At 44.2% G+C, this 14,688-nt stretch overlaps 1 pseudogene across 1 annotated transcript in view; it reads left to right on the plus strand.

Annotated features, from left to right (window-relative positions):
* Positions 1–14,688, plus strand: part of LOC311138293 (metabotropic glutamate receptor 7-like) — a 252,959-nt pseudogene that overhangs the window by 144,294 nt on the left and 93,977 nt on the right. The gene's annotated exons all lie outside the window — the stretch shown is intronic.

The raw sequence follows: 14,688 nt of genomic DNA on the forward strand, positions 1-14,688 counted from the left end.
TCCTATTTTTAGAGAGGAATAAAGGAAGAACTCAAGGCCAAAAAAATATGGATCCTGTTCAGTATCCATAGCAACAGGGTTTGGTTATGATCACATTAGGTTTTCCTCTGTGGTGTGTTCAATGATGAGTGCCGGGACAGGAAGGAGACCCCTAAAGTCCAAGTAATGAACTGTGCCTCGCCACGGTGGTTGGAGAAGCACAGATTGCTCAGGGAAGGGGCCACAGAAAGCTAATGAGCATGCTGATGAAGCTCTCCCTTGTCTGCGCTAACAGTAGCTACACACACTAAGATTCACAAACACCACAACAGTAGATACACACACTAAGATTCACAAACACCACAACAGTAGAAAAAAGTATTTGATCCCCTGCTGATTTTGTACGTTTGCCCGCTGACAAAGACATGATCAGTCTATAATTTTAATGGTAGGTTTATTTGAACAGTGAGAGACAGAATAACAACAACAAAATCCAGAAAAACACATGTCAAAAATTTTATAAATTGATTTGCATTATAATGAGGGAAATAAGTATTTGACCCCTCTGCAAAACATGACTTAGTACTTGGTGGCAAAACCCTTGTTGGCAATCACAGAGGTCAGACGTTTCTTGTAGTTGGCCACCAGGTTTGCACACATCTCCGGAGGGATTTTGTTCCACTCCTCATTGCAGATCTTCTCCAAGTCATTATGGTTTCGAGGCTGATGTTTGGCAACTCGAACCTTCAGCTCCCTCCACATATTTTCTATGGGATTAAGGTCTGGAGACTGGCTAGGCCACTCCAGGACCTTAATGTGCTACTTCTTGAGCCACTCCTTTGTTGCCTTGGCCGTGTGTTTTGGGTCATTGTCATGCTGGAATACCCATCCACGACCCATTTTCAATGCCCTGGCTGAGGGAAGGAGGTTCTCACCCAAGATTTGACGGTACATGGCCCCGTCCATCGTCCCTTTGATGCGGTGAAGTTGTCCTGTCCCCTTAGCAGAAAAACACCCCCAAAGCATAATGTTTCCACCTCCATGTTTGACGGTGGGGATGGTGTTCTTGGGGTCATAGGCAGCATTCCTCCTCTTCCAAACACGGCGAGTTGAGTTGATGCCAAAGAGCTCGATTTTGGTCTCATCTGACCACAACACTTTCACCCAGTTCTCCTCTGAATCATTCAGATGTTCATTGGCAAACTTCAGACGGGCCTGTATATGTGCTTTCTTGAGCAGGGGGACCTTGCGGTCACTGCAGGATTTCAGTCCTTCACGGCGTAGTGTGTTACCAATTGTTTTCTTGGTGACTATGGTCCCAGCTGCCTTGAGATCATTGACAAGATCCTCCCGTGTAGTTCTGGGCTGATTCCTCACCGTTCTCATGATCATTGCAACTCCACAAGGTGAGATCTTGCATGGAGCCCCAGGCCGAGGGAGATTGACAGTTATTTTGTGTTTCTTCCATTTGTGAATAATCGCACCAACTGTTGTCACCTTCTCACCAAGCTGCTTGGCGATGGTCTTGTAGCCCAATCCAGCCTTGTGTAAGTCTACAATCTTGTCCCTGATATCCTTGGAGAGCTCTTTGGTCTTGGCCATGGTGGAGAGTTTGGAATCTGATTGATTGATTGCTTCTGTGGACAGGTGTCTTTTATACAGGTAACAAGCTGAGATTAGGAGCACTCCCTTTAAGAGTGTGCTCCTAATCTCAGTTTGTTACCTGTATAAAATACACTTGGGAGCCAGAAATCTTTCTGATTGAGAGGGGGTCAAATTCTTATTTCCCTCATTAAAATGCAAATCAATTTATAACATTTCTTACATGCATTTTTCTGGATTTTGTTGTTGTTATTCTGTCTCTCACTGTTCAAATAAACCTACCATTAAAATTATAGACTGATCATTTCTTTGTCAGTGGGCAAATGTACAAAATCAGCAGGGGATCAACTACTTTTTTCCCTCACTGTAGGTGGTAGGATGTAGCTATCTTCTTTAGTTTTCGGGATGATAGATCTCTGTCGAGGTAGGAGCTGTTTTTTTTATTTATTTATTTATTTTTTACATATTATGTATACAGTATTTATTTCTTCTTGAACTCATTTCCGTTTGTTGGCAATGTCAATTCTTGCAAAAAAATTCTAAATTCTTACTTTTATGTTCACTAGCTGGACAGACAAACACTGCAGAGTACTACACTGTAAACCAATCAAAGCTTGTGTACTATCCATGGTACCACCTCTACTGATCACGTTATCCGTATCTAAGGTAGTAGACAGCTGGTGACAGAGATCTCCGTCTGACAAACCGCTATCAGGCAACGTCTTTTTTATTTATGGTCCTCTGTAGCTCAATTGGTAGAGCATGGCGCTTGTAACGCCAGGGTAGTGGGTTCGATCCCCGGGACCACCCATACGTAAAAATGTATGCACACATGACTGTAAGTCGCTTTGGATAAAAGTGTCTGCTAAATGGCATATTATTATTTATTTGTAATCTAACTATTTAGATACAGAAACATGGTACCATCAATGCAAGCTGTAAAACGACTTAGAACGCAGCAGCCTTGGTAAAGTAGCTAGCTTGCTAGCTAGATAGTTACAAGTAGATCTGTTGCCAGCTAGCAGGAGCAGATCGCTTTATCTCTAACTAGCATGTCATTACGGGGACAAGGAGCATTTTAGCTATCAGTTTATTCCAAGCAATAATTTAAGACTACAAACATCTATAGGACAAGTAGTTTTAAATCTGCTACAGTCATCAAGGCAGGACCCCACTAAATTCTGTCATACTGACAAATAAGAAATGCCACATTATCCCAGTCAATAGTTGGAGTAGGATGATGCCTCAGACTGTCAGGATGCTAATTTTCTAGCTCACATTCCTTTGCTGTGAAGATTTCTTTGTGGATTTTGTCTTACACAGTTCAGTGCATTTTACAGTTGAAGAACACCAACTACACCTACACGTGCTTGTTTGAGCATCTCGAAGACTAAATTCAATATAAAATCAGTTTGACAGGTGACAAACAGATCATTTGACTATAGGTCGTTTTCAATAAAACGTCATAATACGTTCGATTTGGATGCTGGGGGGGGGGGGGGGCAAGGAGACCCGCAGCTTCCTTAAAACTAATGACAACTATGTGCCGTTTTCAAGGGATTGTTAAATACATTTTTTAACTATTTGGTTTTAATGTCGTCACCTATTGAGCATAGTCAGAACTACATATTTCTAATTATTCCGTGCAAAACAATTGTGCACGTTTAGCTATATCATCAGAGTTATACAGCAAGTAACTTCATGCATTTCAAATGCGCCCTTCTGCTGCTTGACAGGCAGAGCCCACAAAAGATGGGACATTTGTAGGTCTGACTATGCTCTTCCAAGAGGTGATAATATTGCAACCAAATAGTTAACATTGACCCCGTCAGGAGCCCAGGCTTTGCCATAGATGGTAGAGTTATCTTCTCTGGGCCACACAAGCTTTAAGATTGCATTCTGCGGAGGCACTTGTCTCTCTCTACATCGGTCAGCTACATTGGTGACCAGGGTGGGATCCTTTTGATACGCCTATGGGGTCTTGGGCACACAAGTGCTTAGAGAGACGGGGGAATACTGAAGCATGCGTTGATGACAGTTCTACAGGCTCCATCAGAGGCCCAGGCTTTTGGCAGAGATGGTAAAGCTCTCATTTCTGGACTGCAACGTTGTAAGATTGTGCCCTCCACGTTACATGACACACATTGATTGGTAGGTTAGACTATATTAGATACCTTAAATACTGCCTGAGGTACCTTCACTTTTTTGTCTCCGCAAACTCAATGACTGGTGAAACACTATTTGTGATGGTGTTCTTTGTTTCGAATGTATATGCATGAAACGTACATTATGGAAAACGTGTCTCACACTCAGTCATAGTTAGTAGAAAAATAAATGGGATTGACAAGATTTTGGCTTAGTAGGAAAGTGACTCATTTTAAACCACCTGAATATACTCACATTCACTGAACATTTAGCATTTGAAACATTCATTTCCCAACTGATTGTTCTATAACTCTACATTTTTACATTTTTAGTCATTTAGCAGACGCTCTTATCCAGAGCGACTTACAGGAGCAATTAGGGTTAAACGCCTTGCTTAAGGGCACATCGACAGATTTTTCACCTAGTCGGCTCGGGGATTAGAACCAGCGACCTTTCGGTTACTGGCACAACGCTCTTACCCACTAAGCTACCTGCCGCCCAGGCTCTTTATCAGTCTCCATACTTTATAGTCCAATGCATCCAACATTATGACCATCATGGTATTGGGCAGCTGCTATTGGAGAACTCATCTGGTTTAGAAATCAAACGTTGGTTATCTTATTGCAGAGCACATTGTACAACTGTTTTGAGAGAAGATTGTATTGTAAGGTAGATCTGTATATTTGTAGGCTGTGTATTGGTTAGTATGCATATGCAGCTTCTAAACCTCTGTTCTAGTGTACATGACACACACACACACACATTTCTATCTACAGTACATTGTTTTATTTGGGTTTCTATGCAAAAATGCAAATTATATGATTTTAAGGTTTCTTAAGCCTACAGCTAGTTACTTGAAATGAGACAATCATGCCAAAATATGATTCAAATTTGAATTGACTGACAGAGAGATAGCTGTTGAAACACTAGCTTCCTGAGCAGGCACATTGATGTTTACAGTATTAGCTGGCTAGGCTAGTGATAGCTGTTGAAACACTAGCTTCCTGAGCAGGCACAATGATGTTTACAGTATTAGCTGGCTAGGCTAGTGATAGCTGTTGAAACACTAGCTTCCTGAGCAGGCACAATGATGTTTACAGTATTAGCTGGCTAGGCTAGTGATAGCTGTTGAAACACTAGCTTCCTGAGCAGGCACAATGATGTTTACAGTATTAGCTGGCTAGGCTAGTCAACTGTAACATTGGCTAACTTTCAATCAATTGGCTAAATGGTCAATTCATTTACCTATTCATTTGATCAAGACCATTTCATATGATCAAGACCAATCGTATTGCATGTTGCATATTTGAAGTGCACTCGAAAACAGATATGCGTCTTATTTCAGTCCTTTGGGAGCTAACGTCAGTTCCCATTAACACACTGACAGAAGATCATGATGTCATGGGAGGCTGTGTTTACATCGTATACAGAAGCAGGCCACGGGCAGCCTTCATCTCGAGGGTTATGTACGGGAGTTCTGACTGGTTCCGAGTTTAGCAGTTCGCAAATTTGCCTGAGCAGACAAGTGTGCAAATATACTTTATGAGGATATGTGAATTGAATGTGGCAACACATTTGACAGTAATCATAAGAATATTGCATTGTCATATAAAAGAAAAAATAAGCTCCTCCCCCGACGTAGATCGATCAACTCCATTGTTTTTTTCGATGTCGGCCCACCATCTAACACCGTGGTTCACAGACCACCGACAGTAGCTTCATACACCGTGGTTCACAGACCACCGACAGTAGCTTCATACAACAAGAAAGTGTAGGCTATATAGAAATAATGAGGCTCAAATTAAAAAATCATGAAAAAAAAATAATGAAGATTTCTATCGTTTAATCGAGGTGTAGATTACATCTCACATTCCAGTTCGAACTTGCAAATAAGGCTGCATGGGATTTCTCTTAATGCGACACCGTGCAGCCAATGGCAACGTCCGCTTTAAGTATAACGCCGGTAGCCGCTTGTGGATTGGACAGCTGGAATGCAGTTCCACCTCCGACACTGCCAAAACAACCGCTATGCGGATAAGAGCGTCTGCTAAATGACTAAAATGTAAATGTAAATGTAACGTTGGCTAAAGCTGATCTGATTGAATAGAGCCCCTAGGAGATGAGTCTAGGAGGAAGGGTCGGCCAGCTGATAGAGATGAGTCTAAAGGCCTGCTTAAAAAGCCCCAACAGTCTGAGAAGCCCTGAGATGGTCAGCAAGGGAGTTCCAAAGGCGTGGCGTTTGGGAGGAAAGGCACAACCGGGTCCTGGTAGTAGCACGCACCATGGTTCCAAGTCCACCCCTACAGTAGCCGGTCTACACACACCAAGGTTGACAACAGATTCATGACTTGTAAGGACATCTAAGCCTCCTACCACAACAACCACAGATCTAAAGTCACAGTAGAGACCCACTGGCGCTGGTAAAATGTCTACTGTTTGCTGACGATCTGGTGTTTCTGTCCCCAACCAAGGAGGGCCTACAGCAGCACCTAGATCTTCTGCACAGATTCTGTCAGACCTGGGCCCCTGACAGTAAATCTCAGTAAGACAAAAATAATGGTGTTCCAAGAAAGGTCCAGTTGCCAGGACCACAAATAAAAATTCCATCTAGACACCGTTGCCCTAGAGCACACAAAAAACGATACATACCTCGGCCTAAACATCAGCGCCACAGGTAACACCCACAAAGCTGTGAACCATCTGAGAGACAAGGCAAGAAGGGCCTTCTATGCCATCAAAAGGAACATAAAATTTGACATACCAATTAGGATCGGGCTAAAAATACTTGAATCAGTTATAGAATCCATTGCCCTTTATGGGGTCCCTCACAAACCAAGAATTCACAAAATGGGACAAACACCAAATTGAGACTGCATGCAAAAATATCCAACGTGTACAACGTAAAACACCAAATAATGCATGCAGAGCAGAATTAGGCCGATACCCGCTAATTATCAAAATCCAGAAAAGAGCCTTTAAATTCTACAACCACCTAAAAGGAAGTGATTCACAAACCTTCCATAACAAAGCCATCACCTACAGAGAGATTAACCTGGAGAAGAGTGCCCTAAGTGAGCTGGTCCTGGGGCTCTGTTCACAAACACAAACAGACCCCACAGAGCCCCAGGACAGCAACACAATTAGACCCAACCAAATCATGAGAAAACAAAAAGATAATTACTTGACACATTGGAAAGAATTTACAAAAAAACAGAGCAAACTAGAATGTTATTTGGCCCTAAACAGAGAGTACTCAGTGGCAGAATACCTGACCACTGTGACTGACCCAAACTTAAGGAAAGCTTTGACTATGTACAGACTCAGTGAGCATAGCCTTGCTATTGAGAAAGGCCGCCGTAGGCAGACCTGGCTCTCAAGAGAAGACAGGCTATGTGCACACTGCCCATGAAATGAGGTGGAAACTGAGCTGCACTTCCTAACCTCCTGCCAAATGTATGACCAAATTAGAGAGACATATTTCCCTCAGAATACACAGACCCACAAAGAATTCGAAAACAAACCCAATTTTGATAAACTCCCATATCTATTGGGTGAAAAACCACAGAGTGCCGTCACAGCATTATTATCTATTTCACTTGCTTTGGCAATGTAAACATATGTTTCCCATGCCAATAAAGCCCCTTGAATTGAAGAGAGAGAGAGAGAGAGAGAGAGAGACAGACAGACAGACAGAGACAGACACAGACAGACAGACAGACAGACAGACAGACAGACAGACAGACAGACAGACAGACAGACAGACAGACAGACAGACAGACAGACAGACGAGGAGAGATATAGACAGACAGACAGACAGACGAGAAGAGATATACAGTGAGGGAAAAAAGTATTTGATCCCCTGCTGATTTTGTACGTTTGCCCACTGACAAAGACATGATCAGTCTATAATTTTAATGGTAGGTTTATTTGAACAGTGAGAGACAGAATAACAACAAAGAAATCCAGAAGAAACGCATGTAAAAAATGTTATAAATTGATTTGCATTTTAATGAGGGAAATAAGTATTTGACCCCCTCTCAATCAGTAAAATTTCTGGCTCCCAGGTGTCTTTTTACACAGGTAACGAGCTGAGATTAGGAGCACACTCTTAAAGGGAGTACTCCTAATCTCAGCTTGTTACCGGTATAAAAGACACCTGTCCACAGAAGCAATCAATCAATCAGATTCCAAACTCTCCTCCATGGCCAAGACCAAAGAGCTCTCCAAGGATGTCAAGGACAAGATTGGAGACTTACACAAGGCTGGAATGGGCTACAAGACCATCGCCAAGCAGCTTGGTGAGAAGGTGACAACAGTTGGTGCGATTATTCGCAAATGGAAGAAACACAAAATAACTGTCAATCTCCCTCGGCCTGGGGCTCCATGCAGGATCTCACCTCGTGGAGTTGCAATGATCATGAGAACGGTGAGGAATCAGCCCAGAACTACACGGGAGGATCTTGTCAATGATCTCAAGGCAGCTGGGCCCATAGTCACCAAGAAAACAATTGGTAACACACTACGCCGTGAAGGACTGAAATCCTGCAGCGCCCGCAAGGTCCCCCTGCTCAAGAAAGCACATATACAGGCCCGTCTGAAGTTTGCCAATGAACATCTGAGGAGAACTGGGTGAAAGTGTTGTGGTCAGATGAGACCAAAATCGAGCTCTTTGGCATCAACTCAACTCGCCGTGTTTGGAGGAGGAGGAATGCTGCCTATGACCCCAAGAACACCATCCCCACCGTCAAACATGGAGGTGGAAACATTATGCTTTGGGTGTGTTTTTCTGCTAAGGGGACAGGACAATTTCACCGCATCAAAGGGACGATGGACAGGGGCCATGTACCGTCAAATCTTGGGTGAGAACCTCCTTCCCTCAGCCAGGGCATTGAAAATGGGTTGTGGATGGGTATTCCAGCATGACAATGACCCAAAACACATGGCAAAGGCAACAAAGGAGTGGCTCAAGAAGAAGCACATTAAGGTCCTGGAGTGGCCTAGCCAGTCTCCAGACCTTAATCCCATAGAAAATCTGTGGAGGGAGCTGAAGGTTCGAGTTGCCAAACGTCAGCCTCGAAACCTTAATGACTTGGAGAAGATCTGCAAAGAGGAGTGGGACAAAATTCCTCCTGAGATGTGTGCAAACCTGGTGGCCAACTACAAGAAACGCCTGACCTCTGTGATTGCCAACAAGGGTATTGCCACCAAGTACTAAGTCACGTTTTGCAGAGGGGTCAAATACTTATTTCCCTCATTAAAATGCAAATCAATTTAAAACATTTTTGACATGTGTTTTTCTGGATTTTTTTTTGTTGTTATTCTGTCTCTCACTGTTCAAATAAACATACCATTAAAAGTATAGGCTGATCATGTCTTTGTCAGTGGGCAAACGTACAAAATCAGCAGGGGATCAAATACTTTTTTCCCTCACTGTAGACAGACAAACAGACAGACAGACGGACGAGGAGAGATATAGACAGACAAACAGACAGACAGACGGACGAGGAGAGATATAGACAGACAAACAGACAGACAGACAGAGAGAGAGAGAGCAAAGGTCTGGCTGAGAGCGATAAGAGAGTGTAGGCTAGAGGCACAATGACAGCAGATGAAGACTAACCCTCTCTCCCTCTGCTCTCCTCCTCTCATCTCCTCTCTTCTCCTCCTCTCCTCTTTGATTTAGCTTCAGCTCTACTGGACTGTGGCTTATTGTGGTGTCAGCCATCTGACAGTGTATTCTGAAGACCCACAGGCCTATACAGTGAAGCTCTTGTATCAGCCTGGTCTCATAGACTAGACGTAACATAGTAAAAGTAATTCCAAGACACTCTAGTAGCATGATATGTTACATTTGGTATGGTTACATAAGACAGATGGTTACTTAAGGCAAATTCAAATCCGATCACCGACAACTTTAGCATTTTAGCAACTTTTCAACTACTTACTACTTTTTAGCTACTTTGCAACTGCTTAGCATGTTAGCTAACCGTTCCTCTTACCCTAACCCTAACCCTTCCCTAACCATAGCCTTAACCATTTTAGCTAACCCTAACCTTAACCCTTTAACCTAACTCCTAAACTCAACCCTAACCCCTAGCCTAGCTAACGTTAGCCAGCTAACTAACGTTAGCCACGTATCTAGACTTCGTAACATATACTACATTTTGCAGATTTGTTAAATATAGTACATTTAGCAAATTCGTGACAAATAAAACAAATCGTAAATCGTAACATATCATTCAAAATGGGTAATGGACATCCACAAATTAATACATACCATAACAAACATAACATTTACGTACAGAAAAATATGAAATGATCTGAGACCAGGTTGCTCACATTGGGTAATTTACAAACACTGATGTTTACTAGTTGTTAAACTTGTTGTTCATTTGTTGTTCTTCGAGTGTGAAACCAACACTTTCAAATACCCCTCTACATCTGACCCAGCAAATACCCCTTCACATCTGACCCAGCAAATACCCCTTCACATCTGACCCAGCAAATACCCCTTCACATCTGACCCAGCAAATACCCCTTCACATCTGACCCAGCAAATACCCCTTCACATCTGACCCAGCAAATACCCCTTCACATCTGACCCAGCAAATACCCCTTCACATCTGACCCAGCAAATACCCCTTCACATCTGACCAAGCAAATACCCCTTCACATCTGACCCAGCAAATACCCCTCTACATCTGACCCAGCAAATACCCCTTCACATCTGACCCAGCAAATACCCCTTCATATCTGACCCAGCAAATACCCCTTCATATCTGACCCAGCAAATACCCCTTCACATCTGACCCAGCAAATACCCCTTCACATCTGACCCAGCAAATACCCCTTCATATCTGACCCAGCAAATACCCCTCTACATCTGACCCAGCAAATACCCCTTCACATCTGACCCAGCAAATACCCCTTCATATCTGACCCAGCAAATACCCCTTCACATCTGACCCAGCAAATAACCCTTCACATCTGACCCAGCAAATACCCCTTCACATCTGACCCAGCAAATACCCCTTCACATCTGACCCAGCAAATACCCCTTCATATCTGACCCAGCAAATACCCCTTCATATCTGACCCAGCAAATACCCCTTCACATCTGACCCAGCAAATACCCCTTCACATCTGACCCAGCAAATACCCCTTCATATCTGACCCAGCAAATACCCCTCTACATCTGACCCAGCAAATACCCCTTCACATCTGACCCAGCAAATACCCCTTCATATCTGACCCAGCAAATACCCCTTCACATCTGACCCAGCAAATACCCCTTCACATCTGACCCAGCAAATACCCCTTCACATCTGACCCAGCAAATACCCCTTCACATCTGATCCAGCAAATAACCCTTCACATCTGACCCAGCAAATACCCCTTCATATCTGAACAAGCAAATACCCCTTCATATCTGACCCAGCAAATACCCCTTCACACCTGACCCCTAAAAGAACTAGGTACAGTCGATAATCAGTGAATATTAATCTGCCATGTCCCTGAAAGTGTTGCAAATGTCAGCCAGTCTGTATCTGTCGGGTAAGTAATGGACTGTAGATCAGATATCCCTGGTCCCATTACTGACCGTAGATCAGATATCCCTGGTCCCATTACTGACCGTAGAACAGATATCCTTGATCCCATTACTGACCGTAGATCAGATATCCCTGGTCCCATTACTGAACGTAGATCAGATATCCCTGGTCCCATTACTGACCGTAGATCAGATATCCCTGGTCCCATTACTGACCGTAGATCAGATATCCCTGGTCCCATTACTGACCGTAGAACAGATATCCCTGATCCCATTACTGACCGTAGATCAGATATCCCTGGTCCCATTACTGACCGTAGATCAGATATCCCTGGTCCCATTACTGACCGTAGATCAGATATCCCTGGTCCCATTACTGACCGTAGAACAGATATCCCTGATCCCATTACTGACCGTAGATCAGATATCCCTGGTCCCATTACTGAACGTAGATCAGATATCCCTGGTCCCATTACTAACTGTAGATCAGATATCCCTGGTCCCATTACTGACTGTAGGTCAGATATCCCTGGTCCCATTACTGACCGTAGATCAGATATCCCTGGTCCCATTACTGACCGTAGAACAGATATCCCTGATCCCATTACTGACAGTAGATCAGATATCCCTGGTCCCATACTGAACGTAGAACAGATATCCCTGATCCCATTACTGACAGTAGATCAGATATCCCTGGTCCCATACTGAACGTAGAACAGATATCCCTGATCCCATTACTGACAGTAGATCAGATATCCCTGGTCCCATACTGAACGTAGAACAGATATCCCTGGTCCCATTACTGACTGTAGATCAGATATCCCTGGTCCCATTACTGACCGTAGAACAGATATCCCTGATCCCATTACTGACAGTAGATCAGATATCCCTGGTCCCATTACTGACTGTAGATCAGATATCCCTGGTCCCATTACTGACTGTAGATCAGATATCCCTGGTCCCATTACTGACCGTAGATCAGATATCCCTGGTCCCATTACTGACTGTAGATCAGATATCCCTGGTCCCATTACTGACTGTAGGTCATATATCCCTGGTCTCATTACTGACAGTAGATCAGATATCCCTGGTCCCATTACTGACTCTAGATCAGATATCCCTGGTCTCATTACTGACTGTAGATCAGATATCCCTGGTCCCATTACTGACCATAGATCAGATATCCCTGGTCCCATTACTGACCGTAGATCAGATATCCCTGGTCCCATTACTGAACGTAGAACAGATATCCCTGGTCCCATTTTTGACTGTAGATCAGATATCCCTGGTCCCATTACTGAACGTAGAACAGATATCCCTGGTCCCATTTTTGACTGTAGATCAGATATCCCTGGTCCCATTTTTTACTGTAGATCAGATATCCCTGGTCCCATTACTGACTGTAGATCAGATATCCCTGGTCCCATTACTGACCATAGATCAGATATCCCTGGTCCCATTACTGACCGTAGATCAGATATCCCTGGTCCCATTACTGACCGTAGATCAGATATCCCTGGTCCCATTACTGACTGTAGATCAGATATCCCTGGTCCCATTACTGACTGTAGATCAGATATCCCTGGTTCCATTACTGACCGTAGATCAGATATCCCTGGTCCCATTACTGACCGTAGATCAGATATCCCTGGTCCCATTACTGACTGTAGATCAGATATCCCTGGTCCCATTACTGACTGTAGATCAGATATCCCTGGTCCCATTACTGACCGTAGATCAGATATCCCTGGTCCCATTACTGACAATAGATCAGATATCCCTGGTCCCATTACTGACTGTAGATCAGATATCCCTGGTCCCATTACTGACCGTAGATCAGATATCCCTGGTCCCATTACTGACAGTAGATCAGATATCCCTGGTCCCATTACTGACTGTAGATCAGATATCCCTGGTCCCATTACTGACTGTAGATCAGATATCCCTGGTCCCATACTGACCGTAGATCAGATATCCCTGGTCCCATTACTGACTGTAGATCAGATATCCCTGGTCCCATTACTGACTGTAGATCAGATATCCGGCAGGGATGTAGCTCAGTTGGTAGAGCATGGTGTTTGCAACGATAGGGTTGTGGGTTCGATTCCCACGGGGGGTCAGTATAAAAAAGTATTAAAAAAATTAATGTATGCACTCACTAACTGTAAGTCGCTCTGGATAAGAGCGTCTGCTAAATGACTAAAATATAAAATATCCCTGGTCCCATTTTTGACTGTAGATCAGATATCCCTGGTCCCATTACTGACTGTAGATCAGATATCCCTGGTCCCATTACTGGTGGTAAGGGTAGGTAACAACTCATCTGCCACACTGATCCTCAACACAGGGCCCCTCAGGGGTGCGTGCTCAGTCCCCTCCTGTACTCCCTGTTCATCCATGACTGCATGGCCAGGCACGACTCCAACACCATCATTAAGTTTGCCGACAACACAACAGTGGTAGGCCTGATCACCGACAACGATGAGACAGCGTATAGGGAGGAGGTCAGAGACCTGGCCGTGTGGTGCCAGGATAACAACCTCTCCCTCAACGTGACCAAGACAAAGGAGATGATTGTGGACTACAGGAAAAAAAAAGAGGACTGAGCACGCCCCCATTCTCATCGACGGGGCTGTAGTGGAACAGGTTGAGAGCTTCAAGTTCCTTGGTGTCCACATCACCAACAAACTATCATGGTCCAAACACACCAAGACAGTCGTGAAGAGGGCACGACAAAGCCTATTCCCCCTCAGGAGACTGAAAAGATTTGGCATGGGTCCTCAGATCCTCAAAAAATTCTACAGCTGCACCATCGAGAGCATCCTGACTGGTTGCATCACCGCCTGGTGTGGCAACTGCTTGGCCTCCGACCGCAAGGCACTACAGAGGGTAGTGCGTACGGCCCAGTACATCACTGGGGCCAAGCTTCCTGCCATCCAGGACCTCTATACCAGGCGGTGTCAGAGGAAGGCCCTCAAAATTGTCAAAGACTCCAGCCACCCTAGTCATAGACTGTTCTCTATGCTACCGCACGGCAAGCGGTACCGGAGTGCCAAGTCTAGGTCCAAAAGACTTCTCAACAGCTTCTACCCCCAAGCCATAAGACTCCTGAACAGCTAATCATGGCTACCCGGACTATTTGCACTGCCCCCCCACCCCATCCTTTTACGCTGCTGCTACTCTGTGGTCCTCTGTAGCTCAGCTGGTAGAGCATGGCGCTTGTAACGCCAAGGTAGTGGGTTCGATCCCCGGGACCACCCATACACAAAAAAATGTATGCACGCATGACTGTAAGTCGCTTTGGATAAAAGTGTCTGCTAAATGGCATATTATTATTATTAATTATTTATGCATAGTCACTTTAACTCTACCCACATGTACATATTACTTCAACTACCTCAACTAGCCGGTGC

The sequence above is a fragment of the Coregonus lavaretus genome, assembly GCF_964263955.1.
Source record: "Coregonus lavaretus genome assembly, chromosome: 12".
NCBI classification, from domain to species: domain Eukaryota; kingdom Metazoa; phylum Chordata; class Actinopteri; order Salmoniformes; family Salmonidae; genus Coregonus; species Coregonus lavaretus.